Raw genomic sequence first — 21,939 nt, 5'->3', positions numbered from 1 at the left:
CCAGGGACTCTCCAAAATGACCAAACGGAAGAATTCCCCTCAGAAGAATCTCCAGGAAATAACAACAGCTAATGAACTGATCAAAAAGGATTTAAATAATATAACAGAAAGTGAATTTAGAATAATAGTCATAAAATTAATTGCTGGGCTTGAAAACAGTATACAGGACAGCAGAGAATCTCTTGCCACAAAGATCTAGGGACTAAGGAACAGTCACGAGGAGCTGAAAAACGCTTTAAACGAATTGCAAAACAAAATGGAATCCACGATGGCTCGGCTTGAAGAGGCAGAGGAGAGAATAGGTGAACTAGAAGATAAAGTTATGGAGAAAGAGGAAGCTGAAAGAAAGAGAGATAAAAAAATCCAGGAGTATGAGGGGAAAATTAGAGAACTAAGTGATACACTAAAAAAAAATAATATACGCATAATTGGTATCCCAGAGGAGGAAGAGAGAGGGAAAGGTGCTGAAGGGGTACTTGAACAAATTATAGCTGAGAACTTCCCTGAACTGGGGAAGGAAAAAGGCATTGAAATCCAAGAGGCACAGAGAACTCCCTTCAGACGTAACTTGAATCGATCTTCTGCACGACATATCATAGTGAAACTGGCAAAATACAAGGATAAAGAGAAAATTCTGAAAGCAGCAAGGGATAAACGTGCCCTCACATATAAAGGGAGACCTATAAGACTCGTGACTGATCTCTCCTTTGAAACTTGGCAGGCCAGAAAGGCTTGGCACGATATCTACAGTGTGCTAAAGAGAAAAAATATGCAGCCGAGAATCCTTTATCCAGCAAGTCTGTCATTTAGAATAGGAGAGAGAAAGGTCTTCCCAAACAAACAAAAACTGAAGGAATTTGTCACCACGAAACCAGCCCTACAAGAGATCCTAAGGGGGATCCTGTGAGACAAAGTACCAGAGACATCACTACAAGCATAAAACATACAGACATCACAATGACTCTAAACCCATATCTTTCTATAATAACACTGAATGTAAATGGATTAAATGCGCCAACTAAAAGACATAGGGTATCAGAATGGATAAAAAAACAAGACCCATCTATTTGCTGTCTACAAGAGACTCATTTTAGATCTGAGGACACCTTTAGATTGAGAGTGAGGGGATGGAGAACTATTTATCATGCTCCTGGAAGCCAAAAGAAACCTGGAGTAGCCATACTTATATCAGACAAACTAGACTTTAAATTAAAGGCTGTAACAAGAGATGAAGAAGGGCATTATATAATAATCACAGGGTCTATCCACCAGGAAGAGCTAACTATTATAAATGTCTATGCGCCAAATACCCGAGCCCCCAGATATATAAAACAATTACTCATAAACATAAGCAACCTTATTGATAAGAATGTGGTCATTGCAGGGGACTTTAACACCCCACTTACAGAAATGGATAGATCATCTAGACACACAGTCAATAAAGAAACAAGGGCCATGAATGATACATTGGATCAGATGGGCTTGACAGATATATTTAGAACTCTGCATCCCAAAGCAACAGAATATACTTTCTTCTCGAGTGCACATGGAACATTCTCCAAGATAGATCATATACTGGGTCACAAAACAGCCCTTCATAAGTTTACAAGAATTGAAATTATACCATGCATACTTTCAGACCACAATGCTATGAAGCTTGAAATCAACCACAGGAAAAAGTCTGGAAAACCTCCAAAAGCATGGAGGTTAAAGAACAGCCTACTAACGAATGAGTGGGTCAACCAGGCAATTAGAGAAGAAATTAAAATATATATGGAAACAAACGAAAATGAAAATACAACAATCCAAACGCTTTGGGATGCAGCGAAGGCAGTCCTGAGAGGAAAATACATTGCAATCCAGGCCTATCTCAAGAAACAAGAAAAATCCCAAATACAAAATCTAACAGCACACCTAAAGGAAATAGAAGCAGAACAGCAAAGGCAGCCTAAACCCAGCAGAAGAAGAGAAATAATAAAGATCAGAGCAGAAATAAACAATATACAATCTAGAAAAACTGTAGAGCAGATCAACGAAACCAAGAGTTGGTTTTTTGAAAAAATAAACAAAATTGACAAACCTCTAGCCAGGCTTCTCAAAAAGAAAAGGGAGATGACCCAAATAGATAAAATCATGAATGAAAATGGAATGATTACAACCAATCCCTCAGAGATACAAACAATTATCAGGGAATACTATGAAAAATTATATGCCAGCAAATTGGACAACCTGGAAGAAATGGACAAATTTCTAAACACCCACACTCTTCCAAAACTCAATCAGGAGGAAATAGAAAGCTTGAACAGACCCATAACCAGCGAAGAAATTGAATCGGTTATCAAAAATCTCCCAACAAATAAGAGTCCAGGACCAGATGGCTTCCCAGGGGAGTCCTACCAGACATTGAAAGCAGAGATAATACCTATCCTTCTCAAGCTATTCCAAGAAATAGAAAGGGAAGGAAAACTTCCAGACTCATTCTATGAAGCCAGTATTCCTTTGATTCCTAAACCAGACAGAGACCCAGTAAAAAAAGAGAACTACAGGCCAATATCCCTGATGAATATGGATGCAAAAATTCTTAATAAGATACTAGCAAATCGAATTCAACAGCATATAAAAAGAATTATTCACCATGATCAAGTGGGATTCATTCCTGGGGTGCAGGGCTGGTTCAACATTCGCAAATCGATCAACGTGATACATCACATTAACAAAAAAAAAGAGAAGAACCATATGATCCTGTCAATCGATGCAGAAAAGGCCTTTGACAAAATCCAGCACCCTTTCTTAATAAAAACCCTTGAGAAAGTCGGGATAGAAGGAACATACTTAAAGATCATAAAGGCCATTTATGAAAAGCCCACAGCTAACATCATCCTCAACGGGGAAAAACTGAGAGCTTTTTCCCTGAGATCAGGAACACGACAGGGATGCCCACTGTCACCGCTGTTGTTTAATATAGTGCTGGAAGTTCTAGCATCAGCAATCAGACAACAAAAGGAAATCAAAGGCATCAAAATTGGCAAAGATGAAGTCAAGCTTTCGCTTTTTGCAGATGACATGATATTATACATGGAAAATCCGATAGACTCCACCAAAAGTCTGCTAGAACTGATACATGAATTCAGCAAAGTCGCAGGATACAAAATCAATGTGCAGAAATCAGTTGCATTCTTATACACTAACAATGAAGCAACAGAAAGACAAATGAAGAAACTGATCCCATTCACAATTGCACCAAGAAGCATAAAATACCTAGGAATAAATCTAACCAAAGATGTAAAAGATCTGTATGCTGAAAACTATAGAAAGCTTATGCAGGTAATTGAAGAAGATATAAAGAAATGGAAAGACATTCCCTGCTCATGGATTGGAAGAATAAATATTGTCAAAACGTCAATACTACCCAAAGCTATCTACACATTCAATGCAATCCCAATCAAAATTGCACCAGCATTCTTCTCGAAACTAGAACAAGCAATCCTAAAATTCATATGGAACCACAAAAGGCCCCGAATAGCCAAAGTAATTTTGAAGAAGAAGACCAAAGCAGGAGGCATCACAATCCCAGACTTTAGCCTCTACTACAAAGCTGTCATCATCAAGACAGCATGGTATTGGCACAAAAACAGACACATAGACCAATGGAATAGAATAGAAACCCCAGAACTAGACCCACAAACGTATGGCCAACTCATCTTTGACAAAGCAGGAAAGAACATCCAATGGAAAAAAGACAGTCTCTTTAACAAATGGTGCTGGGAGAACTGGACAGCAACACGCAGAAGGTTGAAACTAGACCACTTTCTCACACCATTCACAAAAATAAACTCAAAATGGATAAAGGACCTGAATGTGAGACAGGAAACCATCAAAACCCTAGAGGAGAAAGCAGGAAAAGACCTCTCTGACCTCAGCCGTAGCAATCTCTTACTCGGCACATCCCCAAAGGCAAGGGAATTAAAAGCAAAAGTGAATTACTGGGACCTTATGAAGATAAAAAGCTTCTGCACAGCAAAGGAAACAACCAACAAAACTAAAAGGCAACCAACGGAATGGGAAAAGATATTTGCAAATGACACATCGGACAAAGGGCTAGTATCCAAAATCTATAAAGAGCTCATCAAACTCCACACCCGAAAAACAAATAACCCAGTGAAGAAATGGGCAGAAAACATGAATAGACACTTCTCTAAAGAAGACATCCGGATGGCCAACAGGCACATGAAAAGATGTTCAACGTCGCTCCTTATCAGGGAAATACAAATCAAAACCACACTCAGATACCACCTCACGCCAGTCAGAGTGGCCAAAATGAACAAATCAGGAGACTATAGATGCTGGAGAGGATGTGGAGAAACAGGAACCCTCTTGCACTGTTGGTGGGAATGCAAATTGGTGCAGCCGCTCTGGAAAGCAGTGTGGAGGTTCCTCAGAAAATTAAAAATAGACCTACCCTATGACAGCAGCATAGCAGCAATAGCACTGCTAGGAATTTACCCAAGGGATACAGGAGTACTGATGCATAGGGGCACCTGTACCCCAATGTTTATAGCGGCACTCTCAACAATAGCCAAATTATGGAAAGAGCCTAAATGTCCATCCACTGATGAATGGATAAAGAAATTGTGGTTTATATACACAATGGAATACTACGTGGCAATGAGAAAAAATGAAATATGGCCTTTTGTAGCAACATGGATGGAACTGGAGAGTGTGATGCTAAGTGAAATAAGCCATACAGAGAAAGACAGATACCGTATGGTTTCACTCTTATGTGGATCCTGAGAAACATAACAGAAACCCATGGGGGAGGGGAAGGAAAAAAAAAAAAAGAGGTTAGAGTGGGAGAGAGCCAAAGCATAAGAGACTGTTAAAAACTGAGAACAAACTGAGGGTTGATGGGGGGTGGGAGGGAGGGCAGGGTGGGTGATGGGTATTGAGGAGGGCACCTTTTGGGATGAGCACTGGGTGTTGTATGGAAACCAATTTGACAGTAAATTTCATATATTAAAAAATAAAAAAAATAAAAAATAAAAAATAAAAAAATAAAAAAAATAAATAAATAAAATTATGTATCTGAAAAAAAAAAAAAATTAAGAGGAGCTTCAGTGTTGCATTTCCATGTCCACAGAGTGACAGCAGATTTTGAGCAGATAATTGACCTGACATTTTTTTTTAATTTCCAGATACATTTAGTTAATATTTTAGGATTAAGATTCATTCCAACATTTATGCACTTTGCTTTTCCTTTTTTTTTTTTTATATGAAATCTATTGTCAAATTGGTTTCTATACAACACCCAGTTCTCATCCCAACAGGTGCCCTCCTCAATGCCCATCACCCACTTTCCCCTTCCCCCTACCCCACATCAACCCTCAGTTTGTTCTCAGTATTTAAGAGTCTCTTATGGTTTGCCTCCCTCTCTGTTTAAAACTATTTTTTTCTCTTTCCCTTACCCTATGGACTTCTGTTAAGTTTCTCAAGTTCCATATATGAGTGAAAACATATAATAGTCTTTCTCTGACTGACATATTTCATATAGCATAATACCCTCCAGTTCCTTCCACGTTGTTGCAAATGGCAGGATTTCATCCTTTCTGATTATTGAGTAATACTCCATTGTATATGTAAACCACATCTCCTTTATACATTGATCAGTTGATGGACATTTGGGCTCTTTCCATAAGTTGGCTATTGTTGAAAGTGCTTCTATAAGCATTGGGGTACATGAGCCCCTATAAATCAGGACTCCTGTATCCCTTGGGTAAATTCTTAGTAGTGCTATTGCTGTGTCATAGGGTAGGTATATTTTTAATTTTTTGAGGAACCTCCACACTGTTTTCCAGAGCAGCTGCACCAGTTTGCACTCCCACCAACAGTGCAAGAGGGTTCCCGTTTCTCCACATCCTTGCCAGAATCTATAGTCTCCTGATTTGTTCATGTTAGCCACTCTGACCAGCATGAGGTGATATGTCAGTGTGGTTTTGATTTGTATTTTGTGATGACGAGTGACATTGAGCATTGTTTCATGTGTCTGCTGGCCATCTGGATGTCTTCTTTAGAAAAGTGTCTATTCATGTCGTCTGCCCATGTCTTCACTGGAATATTTGTTTTTCGGGTGTGGAGTTTGGTGAGTTCTTTATAGATTTTGGACACTATCCTTTATCTGATATGTCATTTGCAAATGTCTTTTCCCATTCTGTCAGTTGCCTTTTAGTTGTGTTGATTGTTTCCTTTGCAGTGAAGAAGCGTTTTAACTTGATGAGGTCCCAGTAGTTCATTTTTGCTTTTAATTCCCTTGCCTTCAGAGATGTATCAAGAAAGAAGATGCTGCAGCTGAGGTCAAAGGTTATTGCCTGTTTTCTCCTCTAGGGATTTGATGGTTTCCTGTCTCACATTTAGGTCTTTCATCCATTTTGAGTTTATTTTTGTGTATTGTGTAAGAAAGTGGTCCTGTTTCATTCTTCTACATGTTGCTGTCCAGGTCTCCCAGTACCATTTGCTAAAGAGACTGTCTTTTTCCATTGGATACTCTTTCCTGCTTTGTCAAAGATTAGTTGGCCATAATTTGTGGGTTCAACTCTGGGTTCTCTATTTTATTACATTGGTCTATGTATCTGTTTTTGTGTCAATACCATACTGTCTTGATGATTACAGCTTTGTAGTAGAGGCTAAAGTCCAGGATAGTGATGCCTCCTGCTTTGATTTTCATTTTCAACATTACTTTCTCTCTTTGGGGTCTTTTGTGGTCCCATACAAAATTTAGGATTGTTTTTCTAGCTTTGAGAAGTATGCCAGTACAATTCTGATTGGGCTTGCATTGAATGTGTAGATTGCTTTGGGTAGTATTTTCATTTTAACAATATTTATTCTTCCAATCCATGAGCACGAAATGTTTTCCCATTTCTTTGTATCTTCTTCAATTTCTTTCGTAAGCTTTCTATAGTTTTCAGCATACAGATCTTTTACATCTTTGGTTAGGTTTATTCCTAGGTATTTTATGATTGTTGGTGCAATTTTGAATGGGATCAGTTTCTTTATTTCTCTTTCTGTTGCTTCATTATTGGTGTATACAAATGCAACAATTTCTGTAAATTTATTTTATACCTTGAGACTTTGCTGAATTCATGTATCAGTTCTAGGAGCTTTTTGGTGGAATCTTTCTGGTTTTCCATGTAGAGTATCATGTCATCTGCAAAAAGTGAAAGGTGACTTCTTTGCCAATTTGGATGCATTCTATTTCATTGTGTTGTCTGATTGCTGATATTAAGACTTCCAAAATTATGTTAAACAACAGTGGTGAGAGTGGACATCCCTGTGTGTTCTTGATCTCATGGAAAAAGCTCTCATTTTTTCCATATTGGGGATTATATTAGCTGTGGACCTTTCATGTATGGCTTTTATGACATTAAGGTATTTTATTTCTCTCCTGATTTCTTGACAGCTTTTATTAAGAAACGATGCTGTATTTTGTCAAATGCTTTTTCTGCATCTATTGACAGGATCATAGCATTCTTATCATTTTTTGTATTAATGTGTTGTATCACATCAATTGATTTGTGAATGTTGAACAAGCCCTGCAGCCCAGGAATGATTCCCATTTGATCATGGTAAATATATTTTTTTAAATATACTGTTGAATTCCATTTGCTAGTATCTTGTTGAGAATTTTGGTATCCATGTTCATCAGGGGTATTGGCCTGTAATTTTCCTTTTTAGTAGGGACTCTGTCTGATTTGGGAATCAAGGTAATGCTGGCTTCATAGAATGAGTCCAGAAGCTTTCCTTCCATTTCTATTTTTGTGGAGCAGCTTGAGAAGGATAGGTATTAACTCTGCTTTAAATGTCTGGTCGAATTCCCCTGGGAAGCCATCTGGCCCAGGACTCTTATTTTTTTGAGAGATTTTTGATAAATGATTCAATTTCTTTGCTAGTTATAGGTCTGTTCAAATTTTCTATTTCTTCCCATTTGAGTTTTTTTAGTGTGTGGGTTCCTGCTAATTTGTACATTTCTTCCAGATTGTCCAGTTTGTTAGCATATAATTTTTCATAGTATTCTCTAATAATTGTTTGTATTTCTGTGATGTTAGTTGTGATCTCCCTCTTTCATTCGAGATTTTATCTATTTGTGTCTTCTATCTTTTTTTTTTGAGAAGTTAGGCTAGGGGGTTATCAAATTTCATTTTTTAAAAAAAATATCTCTTAAATCCATTGATCTGTTCTACTGGGTTATTTTGGATTCTATATTGCTTATTTATGCTCAAATTCTTTTTATTTCCCTTCTTCTGGCTTGGGGAGTCTGCTGTTTACTTCTAGCTCCTTTAGATGTGCTGTCAGGTTTTGTATTTGTGATTTTTCTTTTTTCTTGAGATAAGCCTGAGTTGCAATGTATTTTCCTCCTAGAAATGCCTTTGCTGCATCCCAAAGGTTGTGGACTGTGCTGTTTTCATTTTCATTTGCTCCCATATATTTTATAATTTCTTCTTTAATTGCCTAGTTTATCTATTTACTTGTTACTAAGATGTTCTTTATCATCCATGCATTTGGAGACTTTAATTCTTTTTTTCTTGTGCTTGACTTCAACTTTCATAGCATTGTGATCTGATAATACGCATGTCATTTTTATATTTATTGAGTACTGTTTTGTCACCCAATATGTGATCTGTATTGGAGAATTTTCCATGGACACTCCAGAAAAATGTATATTCTGCTGCTTAGGATGAAGTTCTTAATGTATCTGTCAAGTCCATCTGCCCCATTGTATCATTCAAGTCCATTTTTTTTTAATTGGTGTTTTGCCTAGATGATCTATCCATTTCTGTAAGTGGATTATTAAAGACCCCTGAAATAACCATATTCTTATCAATACGATTGCTTATGTTTGTGATTATTTGATTTATGTATATGCCCCAACTTGGAGGCATAAACATTTACAATCTTCTTGATGGGTAGATCCCATAATTATGATATAATGCCCTTCCTTGTCTCTTGTCAAAACCTTTAGTTTAAAATGTAGTTTGTCTGATATAAGTATGGTATTCCAGATTTCTTTTGACTTCCAGTAGCATTATAGATGGATTCCACGCCCTCACTTTCAATCTGAAGGTGAACATAGGTCTAAAATTGGTGTCTTATATACAGCATACAGATGGATATTGGATTTTTTTTAATCCATTCTGATACCATATGTCTTTTGATTGGAGCATTTAGTCCACTTACATTCAGAGTTATTATTGAAATATATGGAGTTAGTGTCATTTGTTACTTGTAGGTTTCATGCTTGTGGTGATGTCAGTGATGTTTCTGGTCCTTTGTAGTCTTTGCAGCATAACACTCACAGAGTTCCCCTTAGGATATCTTGCAGGACTGGTTTACTGGTCATAAACTCCTTCAGTTTTTGTTTGTCTGGGAAAGCCTTTATCTCTACTTCTATTCTGAATGACAGGCTTGCTGGACAAAGGATTCTTGGCTGCATATTTTTTTCCTATTCATCACATTGAATATTTCCTGCCACTCCCTTCTGGCCTGCCAAGTTTCAGTGGACAGTTTGGCTACCACGCTTATGTGTCTACCCTTGTAGATTAAGGACTGTTTGTCCCTAGCTTCTTTCAGAATTCTCTCTTTATCTTTGTATTTTTCCAGTTTCACTATGATATGCCATGGAAAAGACCTATTCCTGTTAAATCTGAAGGGAGTTATCTGTGTCTTCTTTATTTAGATGTATGTTTCCTTCCACAGATTAGGGAAGTTCATTGCTATAATTTTTTTCAAATAACCCTTTTCCCCTTTCTCTCTCTTCATATGGACATCCCTGTCGTGTTCCTGATTTCAGGGGGAAAACTCATTTTTTCCCCATTGAGGGTATTAGCTGTGGACCTTTCGTAAATGGCTTTTATGATGTTTAAGTATGTTCTTTCTATCCAGACTTTCTCGAGGGTTTTTATTAAAGGATGCTGTATTTTGTCATATGCCTTTTTTTCTGCATCTATTGACGGTGTCATATGGTTCTTATCTTTTCTTTTATTCATGTGATGTATCACATTGATAGATTTGTGAATGTTGAACCAACCCTGTCAGCCATGAGTGAATCCCCCTTGATCATGGTGAATAATTCTTTTTACATGCTGTTGAATTCGATTTGTAGTATCTTATAGAGAATTTTTGCGTCCATATTCATCAGGGATATTGGCCCATAGTTATCTTTTTTTCTGGTCACTGTCTGGTTTGGGAAACAAAGTAATGTTGGCTTCATAGAATCAGTCTGGAAGTTTTCTTTCCCTTTCTATTTTTTGGAACAGCTTGAGAAGGACAGGTATTATCTCTGCTTAAATGTCAGGTAGAATTCCCCAGGGAAGCCAAGTGGTCCACGACTCTTGTTTTTTGGGAGATTTTTGATACCTGATTCAATTTCTTCACTAGTTATGTGTTCAAATTTTCTATTTCTTCCCATTTGAATTTTGGAAGTGTGTGTGGGTGTTTAGGAATTTGTCCATTTCTTCCAGGTTGTCCAGTTTGTTGGCATATAATTTTTCATAGTATTCCCTGATAATTGCTTGTATTTCTGAGGGATGGGTTGTAATAATTCCATTTTCATTCGTGATTTTATCTATTTGGGTCCACTCTCTTTTCTTTTTAAGAAGCCTGGCTAGAGATTTATGAATTTGGGTTATTTTTTTCAAAAAAAAACCCAACTGTTGGTTTCATTGATCTGCTCTACTATTTTTGGATTCTATATTGTCTATTTCTGTTCTGATCTTTATTATTTCCCTTCTTCTGTTGGATTTGGGGTGTCTTGGCTGTTCTGCTTCCAGTTCTTTTAGGTGTGCTGTTAGATTTTGTATTTGGGATTTTTCTTGTTTGTTGAGATAAGCCTGGATTGCAATGTATTTTCTTCTCAGGCATGCCTTCGCTGCATCCCAAAGTGTTTGGATTGTTGTATTTTCATTTTCATTTGTTCCCATATATTTTAAAATTTCTTCTCTAATTGCCTGTTTGGCACATTCATTCTTTAGTAGGATATTCTTTAACCTCCTTGCTTTTGGAGATTTTCCAGACATTTTCATGTGGTTGATTTCAAGGTTCATAGCATTGTGGTCTGAAAGTGTGCATGGTATGATCTCAATTCTTTTATACTTATGAAGGGCTGTTCTGTGACCCAGTACGTGATCTATCGTGGAGAATGTCCCATGTGCAGTCGAGAAGAAACTATATTATGCTGTTTTGGGATGTAGAGTTCTAAGTGTATCTGTCATGTCCATCTGGTCCAATGTATCTTTCAAGGCCATTGTTTCTTTACTCTTTGTCTAGATGATCTGTCCAGTGTTGTAAGTGGAGTATTAAAGTCCCCTGCAATTACCACATTCTCATCAATAAGGTTGCTTATGCTTATGATTAATTGTTTCATATATTTGGGTTCCTCCGAATTCGGTACATAGACATTTATAATTGTTAGCTCTTCCTGATGGATAGACCCTGTAATTATTATATAATGCCCTTCTTCATATCTTGTTACAGCCTTTAATTTAAAGTCTAGTTTGTCTGATATAAGTATGGCTACTCCAGCTTTCTTTTGACTTCCAGTAGCATGATAGATAGTTCTCCACCCCCTCACTTTCAATCTGAAGGTGTCCTCATGTGTCAATTGTGTCTCTTATAGACAGAAAATACATGGGTCTTGGTGGTTTTTTTTCCATTCTGATACCCTATGTCTTTTGGTTGGAGCACTTAGTCCATTTACATTAGTTTCATTATTGAAAGATATCGGTTTAGAGTCTTTGTGTTATCTGTAGTTTTCATGCTTGTAGTGATGTCTCAGGTCCTTTGTGGTCCTTGCAACATTTCACTCACATGGTCCCCCTTAGGGTATCTTGTAGGGCTGGTTTTTGGTGATGAATTCCTTCAGTGTTTGTTTTTTTTTGGGGGGGGGGGAACCTTTATCCCTCCTTGTATTCTGAATAACAGATTTGCTGGATAAAGGATTCTTGGCTTCATATTTTTCCTCTTCATCACATTGAAAATTTACTCCCATTCTTTTCTGTCCTGCCAAGTTTCCACGGATAGGTCTGCTACTACCCTTATGTGTCTGCCTTTGTATTTTAAGGCCCATTTATCCCTAGCTGCTTTCAGAATTCTCTTTTTCCTTGTATTTTGCCAGTTTCACTATGATATGTCATGCAGAGGATCGATTCAAGTTATGTCTGAAGGGAGTTCTCTGTGCCTCTTGGATTTCAGTACCTGTTTCCTTCCCCAGATTGGGGAAGTTCTCAGCTATGATTTGTTCAAGTACACCTTGCAGCCCCTTTATCTTCCTGCTTCTTCTGGAATTCCTATGATACGGATATTGTTCCATTTGATTGAATCATTTAATTTGCTAATTTTCCCCTCGTGATACTGGGGGACCATAACAGACTCTTAAAGACTGAGAATAAACTGAGGGTTGATGGGGATGTGAGGGAGGGGAAAGTGCATGATGGGCATTGAGTAGGGCACTTGTTGGGATAAGTACTGGGTGTTGTATGTAAACTAATTTGACAATAAATTCTATATTAAAAAATCTTGTTTATCTGATATAACTATGGCTACTAAAGCTTTCTTTTGACTTCCAGTAGCATGATAAATGGTTTCCACCCCCTCACTTTCAACCTGAAAGTGGTGAACTCATTTCTAAAATGGGTCTCCTGTGGACAGGAAATAGATCGCTCTTTTTTCATTTTATTTTATCCATTCTGATACCCTGTATCTTTTGATTAGAGCATCTAATCCATTTACAGTGGTATTATTGCAAGATATGGGTTTATATTCATTGTGTTTCTGTAGGTTTCATGCTTCAAGTGATGTCTCTGGTCCTTTGTGGTCTTTGCAACATTCCACTCACAGACTCCCCTTTCAGATCTCCTGTAGGGCTGGTTTAATGGTGATGAATTCCTTCAGTTTTTGTTTAGTGGGGATGAATTCCTTCAGTTTTTGTTTGTTTGCGAAAGCCTTTATGTCTCCTTGTATTGTATTCTCCTTCTATCCTTGCTGGATAAAGGATTCTTGGCTGCATATTTTTCCTATTCAGCACACTGAATATTTCCTGCCACTCCCTTCTGGCCTGCCACGTTTCAGTAGATAGGTCTGCTACCACCCTTATGTGTCGACCCTTGTAGGTTAAGGCTTGTTTGCTCCTAGATGGTTTCAGTATTCTCTCTTTATCTTTGTATTTTGCCAGTTTCACTATGATGTGTCATGCAGAAGATCGATTACTGTTACATATGGTTGGAGTTCTCTGTGCATCCTGGATTTGAAAGTCTCTTTCCTTCTCCAGATTGTGGAAGTTCTCAGCTATGAGTTAAGTACACCTTCTGTTCCTTTCTCTTTTCTTCTTCTGGAATTCCTATGATACAGATAGTATTACATTTCATTAAATCACTTAGTTCTCTAATTCTCTCCTCCTGGTCTAGAATTTTCTTATCTCTCTTTTTCTCAGCTTCACTTTGTTATCTAATTCCAGCCTCCTTGTCCAGAATTTTTTTTATGTCTCCTTTTGTGAGCTTCATTTTTTCCCACAATTTTATCTTGTATTTCACTTATTCTCCCCTGTGTATCTTCAGTCCTCACTGTCACTGCCTCTAGTTTATTTTTCACCTCATTTACGACATTTGTTTTTATAAATTATTTAATGTTTATTTATTTTTGAGAGAGAGACACACAGAGTGTGAACAGGAGAGTGTCAAAGAGAGGGGGAGATGCAGAAACCAAAGCAAGCTCCAGGCTCCAAGCTGTCAGCACAGAGCCCGATGTGGGGCTCGAACTCATGAACAGTGAGATCAGACCTGAGCCGAAGTCAGATGCTTAACTGACTGAGCCACCCAGGGGCCCCTACAGCATTTTTAAATTCATGATGAGAATATTTTAGTTCTTTGATTTCTGTAGCAATTGATTCTTTGCTGTCTTCTAAGGTTTTCAAGCCCAGCTATTAGTCTATGATTATCATTCTAAGTTCTTGCTCAGATATATTGTTTATATCTGTTTTGAGCAATTCTTTAGCTTTCCTTTCTTCCTGGGATTTGTTTTGAGGACAATTCTCTCATTTTGGCTACTTTTCTGGCCTTATGGATTTTAAAAGCTTGTTATGTGTCCTGCACCTGCAAGCATGACTATATTAAATAGGGGTCATACACTGTCCAGGTCCTGGCCCTTCAGGAGGTATTTTTTGGAGAGTGTTACTTGCTCTCTGTTGTTGTGACTCTGGGTGCTTTATCTCCCTACTCTTAGTGATGTTTTGGACCCTCTACCAGGTGTGATTTGATTTGTTCTTTGAGGTAGCCTTGGAAAAGCAAACAAATAAAAACAGAAAAAAAAACCTACAACACTAGCTACAACAAAACAATGGGGTGGTGGCATTGTTGATGGAAAAGGCCTTATCCCATACAAAGAGAGAAATGACAGGGTTGGCGAAAAAGAAAAGAAGAGACAATTGTCCAGGAAAAAAAAAAACTATAGAGCTTAATTCAGAGAGAAATACAGAGGGAAATAAAAAAGGAGATATGTAACAGGTATAAAGGAATATATTAAATATGTCTTCTGACACAAACCAACAACCAGAATAATCAGACTAGAAGAGGAAATAAATAAGAAGGAGGAAAGCAAAAATATATATATAATAAGAATTTTCAAGAATTAAGTCAAGAAATGCAAAACTGCTGGGTGCCTTGGAACTGGAAACTTAACACATGGGGAGGGGAAGGAAAAAAAAAGAGGTTAGAGTGGGAGAGAGCTAAAGCATAAGGGACTGTTAAAAACTGAGAACAAACTGAGGGTTGATGGGGGGTGGGAGGGAGGGGAGGGTGGGTGATGGGTATTGAGGAGGGCACCTTTTGGGATGAGCACTGGGTGTTGTATGGAAACCAATTTGACAATAAACTTCATATATTGAAAAAAATTATTCTTTCATACAATGGAATATCATGAAGCAGTTGAAACAATGGGAAAGTTCTGTTTTGATATAGAAAATTCGTTGTGGGTGCCTGGGTGGCTCAGTTGGTTGAATCGGACTTTGGCTCAGGTCATAATCTCAGAGTTCGTGAGTTCAAGCCCTGTGTCAGTCTCTGTGCTGACAGCTCAGAGCCTGAAGCCTGCTTCAGATTCTGTGTCTCTCTCTTTTTCTCTGCCCCTACCCCACTCATGCTCTGTCTCTCAAAAATGAATAAACGTTAAAAAAAGAAAGAAAAATCATTGAGACATTATTAATTGTATCTAAACAATTAGGAGAATAGTATGTATCGTATGATCTAATAATTTATCAAAGCCTCTTATCTAAAAGTTTACATTAGTGTAAATACTATCTGTGTGTACATTTAAATGCATAGAAAAATGTCTCGAAAGTACCGATACTTGTGTTTTCTTCTGGATATAGGAGGACTGAAGAAAGGCAAAAGTTTGTTGGCAAGAGTTTTGTCTGTGTTGTTTGGATTATTTATAGTTCCATTATATCCATTTATCATTTGTGTGAATAAATAAATACAGATCTTCTAAAGAACATAAAAATGTGTTGAGGGCTAAAGGGGTCAACATGGGGCCAGTTGATCAGTTAAAGAAGCCTAGAAAAACAAGAAACACAGAAATAGACTTCCCAGCACTTTTCTTAGGGAAAAAAAAAATTCCTAAGATGATGAAACATCTGGTCTATGTGACAGATAAATCATTGTGCAGTCAGACTCTTCAGACATAAAGCAAGATGCCAGTTATCAGCATCATATGACTTTGATTTTATGTTTATGAAGAAATGCTCTAATAGTTCTGATTTTCTTGTAACTCACCTAGAAGGGAAAGCGGGGTGTTATCTTCTCAACAGTCATATCTGACCCGTATGATACTTGCATTTCTCGGTATGAGTTAATTAATTGACCTTCTTTGTTTATATCTTTCAGTCTTGTGATAATCAGCATAATGTCACCTCCTGAATTTGAATGAATTATGGGACATAACCAAGATCAGACTGTAGACGTCTAAGATTGAAGGCCATGGCCTGGATCCTAATGAACTCACCAGGGCAAATAAACCCTGTGAGATGGTCCTGCAGCAGCCAATCAATGTTCTTTTGTGCCACCCAGTCCCTGCTGTGTAACTTTGAATTTCTATAAATCCATTAAGGTCCCAATAAATTTTGTGTCTCATTGCTCTCTTAGTTCTACATGACTACTAGCTAATAAACTGAATTTTTAGTAAATGTTTTGTAATAACTCCAAATACAAAATGCTACTAAAATTGGTGTCAAAATATAACTTTTTTTCCTACAAATGGCCTTCTACTCATTTTTTGTAGTGTGGAAATATCAGGGAAGTGCGTGTGGGAGAGATAAAGGGTAAAATCTGAAAAAGAATTAAAGTTCCAGAACATTCTCCTCCCTTTACTGTCAATATTTCCATGCTGTCTATCTATCCTATGATATGCCTTATTCATATAGATAATTTTTTTCCTGATCATGATGGTTGATGTGCTTGTTTTTTGTAAAATTCCACTTGTAAAATGTTCTGTATTAAAGAAATAAGGTATGTCAATTAAAAGCATTTATGAAAATTAGAACTTCCGGGGAAGATGCTGAAGTAGGAAGATCCTAGGCTCATCCCATCCCATGATACACCTAAATACCCACATCAGTATAAATAATGCAGAAAATGACCAAAACACTGGAAGAACAGACTCTCCACAGCTAAATGCAGAGAAGAGGCCACATCGAAAGGGGTAGTAAGGGCTGAGATGTAGTTGGGAGACAAACTGTCCCATTGGATTGTCTGAAAGGAGGAGGGAGGTCTCAGCCATGGGGAGGGGAGAGGAGCAGACCCCACACAAGTCACCCCCAGCATGGAGGATGCACAATAGGAAAATGAATCCACATAACATTTGGCTTTGAAAACCAGAGTGACATAACTTAACAAGTTTTTAGTCAGTGGGGCTGAACATCTGGAACTTTAAAAATCAGCCAGCTTGTCTCTGGGAGAGGTAGAAGTTGATGAGAGATTGAGTTGCCACGGTGAAAGAGATAGCACAATAATCATTCTCCCTAGATACAGCATAGAAGCGTCAGTTTGAAAAATACCTGTGATATATGAGAGGGAGATCTGTTTACCAATCTCAGAGTGTGTGCTGAAAAGGGCAGGAATCTTCAGGAGACTTTGTCAGAACAAAAGAGCTAGTTGGCACCATTTCCCTTCCCCACCCCCAGCCTAGATACCTGGACACCTGCGTGAACCAGGGCAGAACAATCTCCACCTAGCTTGCTAACAGCGTACCATGCCCCTATGCCCTTCTGTGTATCTACCCACTGCAGTCCAACCCCAGCAGGTGTTTTCCAGATTGGCTGCAGGTCCCCACCTACATGGACCTTGATGGCATCATGCACCCTGCCCTCATGTTCTCTTGAAGACCCACCCTATCCCACATGCTCTTGACAGGTGTCCATCAAAGTGGCACCACAAGCATGGCCATGTGCAACGAGCCCCAAAAGGGCAAGAACCACACCAAAGTGACTCCTGACCAGAGGAGAGGGGAAGTAAACCACACAGAATAGTTTGCAGCCTCAGCAGTGGGTTGGGGGCAAAATATCTTCTGACGTCAGGCCCCACCCACCAATGAAAGCTTCTCAAGGGACAACACAGGGAGAGCACGCTTCAGTTTGGTGCCATTGCAGCTCTGGAAAACACCAAGTCTAACCTAACACAAGCTAAAAGCTGCCTTACACTGGCCCATTAGCAACAGAAAATAACCTTTCCCACAACAAGCCAAAGGAGGCATTGCAGATGGCTGGACAGTGGGGCACACACAGTGCACAAAGGAGACATCCCTAAAGTACCAGGTTGTCATGAGCAGGGGACATTGCACTGCAGAGCACTACAGGACTTCTTCTTCACATGGCCATTACTATCAAGTGCAGAAGACATAGCTGAACTTCCTACTATATAGAAATAGAGGGAGAGTTAAACAAAATGAGGAGATAGGTGAACAGGTCCCAAATGAAAGAGCAAGGCAAAATTAAATCAGGAGAGCTAAATAAAACAAGTAATATGCTTGATAGAGAATTTAAGGTAATGGTCATAAAGATATTCACTGGACTTCAGAAAGGAGGGAAGGACCTCAGTAAGATCCTCAACAAAGAGATAGAAAACAAAACAAAAGAACCAAGCAGAAATTAAGAACTCAATAACTGAAATTTAAAATACACTGGAAGGAATAAATAGTAGACAAGAGGAAGCAGAAAAGATCAGGTACTTGGAGGACAGAATAATGAAAAGCAATCAAGTTGAAGAGGAAAGAGAAATAAAGAATAATAAAATAGATTAAGGGGGCTCAGTGACACAATAAAGTGTAACATTCATATTATACCAATCCTAGAAGAAGAAATAGAAAGTGGGCATAAAATTTATTTGAAGAAATAATAGCTGAATATTTCCCTAATCTGGGGAAGATAACAGACGTCCAGATCCAGGAAGAAATGAGAGCCCCCCAAGAAAATCACCCAAGGATCTCCACACCAAGACAGATATGTAAAACGGCAAAAAGTAGCCACAGAGAATTCTAAAAGCAGAAAGAGAAAAGTAAACAGTTGAATACAAGGGAAATCCAGAGGGCTATCAGCAGATTTCTCAGCAGAAACTTTGCAAGCCAGAAAGGAGTGACTTGGCATATTCAAATCGCTGAAAGGAAACAAAACAAAACAAAACAAAACGGCAACCAGAATACTCTATCAAGCAAGGCTATCATTCAGAACAGAAGGAGAGATTTAAATTTTTCCTAAACAAAGTTAAAGGAATTCATACCAGCCTTACAAAAATGTTAAAGGGTAATCTGAGTGGAAATGAAAATTGATAAGGAGGAATAAAAAAATAAGCACAAAATCAGCAAAATTAAGTATATTTATAAAAATCAGTCCAGGTATTCTGTGGGAAATAAGTTTAGCCATTCTGTGAACTTGCATCAATGGGTGAAGAAGGCTTAGGACAAATCCATAGGAATGGGAAGCCACAGGATGAAAGCGTCCAGGATACATAAACGGTGTAAGTGCCTCCAACACAGGACAAAAGCAGAAAGCTGCTTTCACAAGATGGAGCATCCAGAATAGGCAAACAGGTAAATAGGGCTATAGATGGCCACAGCAAGGCGAAATCGCCCAGAGTGGAGCTAATTAGCAAAAAAAAAAAAAAAAAAAAAAAAAAAAAAAAAAGCTGCCTTGTTGACCTTGATGTAGCATGCTCTGTCTTATCTCCTAGGCAAGTTGAGATAAACAGACGTGGCACCTGGTGCCTGCAATAAACAGCCATCTGCTCAGCCTGAGGATTTTGTTTTATATTGACCCAAACCCCTAACACCGTATCTTCGAAACCCCCTTTCTCTCACACACGAGTTAATCATCACTGTTTCATTGTCTTTTTCTGCATGTTCATCACGTTTGTAAGCCTTCTGATCTTAATAAAAATGGAGCAAGAACCCTTACTCAAGGCTCTTGTCTCCTCCCAGACATTAGCCTCTCTTACATTTAATTCTGCGTCTACTCTCTTGCTGGACAAGAGAGAACTCCAGACTCAAAATCTGTGACAGTATTTATAATATAAAAATGTTAACGTGAACACATATACATAAAATGTAGGGGACAGTTTTAAAAATTTAGTGCATTTAGAATTGTTCAAACTTAAGTGGCCATCAACTTAATATAGATTACTGTATGCATGGAATGCTATATATAAACCCAATGGCAGCGACAAATAAAAGACTTGTCACAGATATGCAAAAAATAAAGGAAATGGATGTCAAGCATATTCACTACAAAAACCATGTAAAATCACATGAGAAGAGAGTAAGAGAAGAAAGGAACAGAGAACCAAAAAAAGCCATAAAACAATAAGTACATACCTATAAATAATTACTTTGAATGTATATGGATGAAATGCTTCCACTAAAAGACATAAAGTGAGTAAATGCATAAAAAACCAAGACCCGTCTATATCCTGCCTTCAACAGATTTGCTTTAGACCTAAGGACACATGAAGACTGAAATTGAAATGATAGAAAAACATTTATCATGCAAATGGAGGTGAGAAGAAAGCTGGGGTAGCAATATTGGAAAAATAGACTTTATTATTTGTTTTTGGAAAAATAGACTTTAAAACAAATACTGTAACAAGAAACAAAGACAAGTAACGATAAACAGAACAGTCAAACAAGAAGATATGACAGTTGTAAATATTTATGCACCCAGTTGGGAGAGCCAAATACATAAAGCAACTATTAACACATATGAAGGAAGAAATGTATAGTCATACAGTAATAGTATGGAACTTTGACACCAAACTTACATCAATGGGTAGATCATCCAGACAGGAAAATAACAAAGAAATGGCGGCCTTGAATGACACATTGTACCAGATGGATCTAACAGATATATTCATAACATTTCACCCAAAAACAGAATACCCATTATTTTTTTTAATATCCCTGAAGAATATTTTTATTAAGTTTTTAGCTCCAATATAGTTAATATAGTGTTTTATTAGTTTCAGGTGCACAATATAGTGGTGGAACAATTCTATACATTACTCAGTGCTTATCATGATAAGTGTACTCTTTAATCTTCATCACCTATTTCACCCATTATCCCACCCACCTCCCCTCCAGTAACCATCAGTTTGCTTTCTATAGTCATGAATGTTTCTTTGTCTCTCTTTCATTTTCCTTTGTTAGTTGTTTTTTTTTTTTTTTTTTTTGTTAATTCCACATAATGTTTCTTAATTTCTCTTTCTGTGACTTCATTATTGGTGTATAGAAATGAAACAGATTTCTGTACTTTGATTTTGTACCTGCAACAGTACTGAATTCGTTTATAATTTACAGAAGTTCTTTTGGTGGAGTCTTTCAGGTTTTCTATATACAGTATCATGTCATCTGCAAATAGTGACAGTTTTACTTCATACTGATTTGGATGCCTTTTATTTCTTTTTGTTGTCTGATTACTGTGGCTAGGACTTCCAGTACTATTTTGAATAAAAGTGGTGAGAGTGGACATCTTTGTCTTATTTCTGACCTTAGAGAAATACCTCTCAGTTTTTCCCCATTGAGGATGATGTTAGCTGTGGGTTTTTCAAATGTGGTCCTTATCATTTTGAGGTATGTTCTCTCTAAACCTACTTTGTTGCGGGGTTTTTATCATGAATGGATGTTTTACTTTGTCAAATGCTTTTTCTGCATATGTTGAAATGATCATATGGTTCTTATCTTTCTCTTATTTATATAATGTATCATGTTGATTGATTTGTGAATATTAAACCGCTCTGGCAACTCAGTAATAAAACACACCTGATCATGGTGAATGATTTTTTTTTAATGATCGTTGAATTCAATTTGCTACTATTTTATTGAGAAGTTTTGCATCTATATTCATTAGGGATATTGTCCTATCTTTCTATATTTTAGTATTGTCTTTATCCCCTTTTGGTATCAGGATAATGCTGTCCTCATAGAATGAATTTGGAATATTTCCTCCCTTTCCTAATTTTTGGAATAGTCTGGGAAGAATAGGTAGTGACTCTTCTTTAAATGTTTGGTAAAATTTGCCCGTGAAGACATCTGCTCCTGTACTTTGGTTTGTTGGGAGTTTTTTTATTACTGTATCAATTTCCTTGCTAGTTATCAGTCTGTTCAAACTTTTTATTTCTTCCTGTTTCATTTTTGGTAGTTTATATGTTTCCAGGAATTTATCCATTTCTTCTAAGTTGTTCAATTTGTTGGCATGTAGTTTTTCGTAATATTCTCTTGTAACGGTTTGTATTCCTGTGGTGTTGTTTTTTTATGTCTCCTCTCTCATTTGTGATTTTATTTATTTGAGCCCTTTTGCTTATATTTCTTAGTAAGTGTGGCCAGAGGCTTATAAATTTGATTTTTGCTTTTTTTTTTTTTTTGAAA

At 37.5% G+C, this 21,939-nt stretch overlaps 1 protein-coding gene across 1 annotated transcript in view; it reads left to right on the top strand.

Annotated features, from left to right (window-relative positions):
• NBDY (negative regulator of P-body association) overlaps positions 1–18,144 on the top strand; it is a 144,937-nt gene extending 126,793 nt beyond the window's left edge. The window contains exon 3 of the mRNA XM_081792591.1: positions 15,918–18,144. The gene's annotated coding sequence lies outside the window, so the exon portion shown is untranslated. The remainder of the gene's footprint in view (positions 1–15,917) is intronic.
• Positions 18,145–21,939: the final 3,795 nt, after the last annotated feature.

This window comes from Panthera onca, chromosome X (assembly GCF_046562875.1).
Source record: "Panthera onca isolate mPanOnc1 chromosome X, mPanOnc1 haplotype 2, whole genome shotgun sequence".
Lineage (NCBI taxonomy): Eukaryota > Metazoa > Chordata > Mammalia > Carnivora > Felidae > Panthera > Panthera onca.
This window is presented reverse-complemented; position numbering and strand designations above follow the sequence as displayed.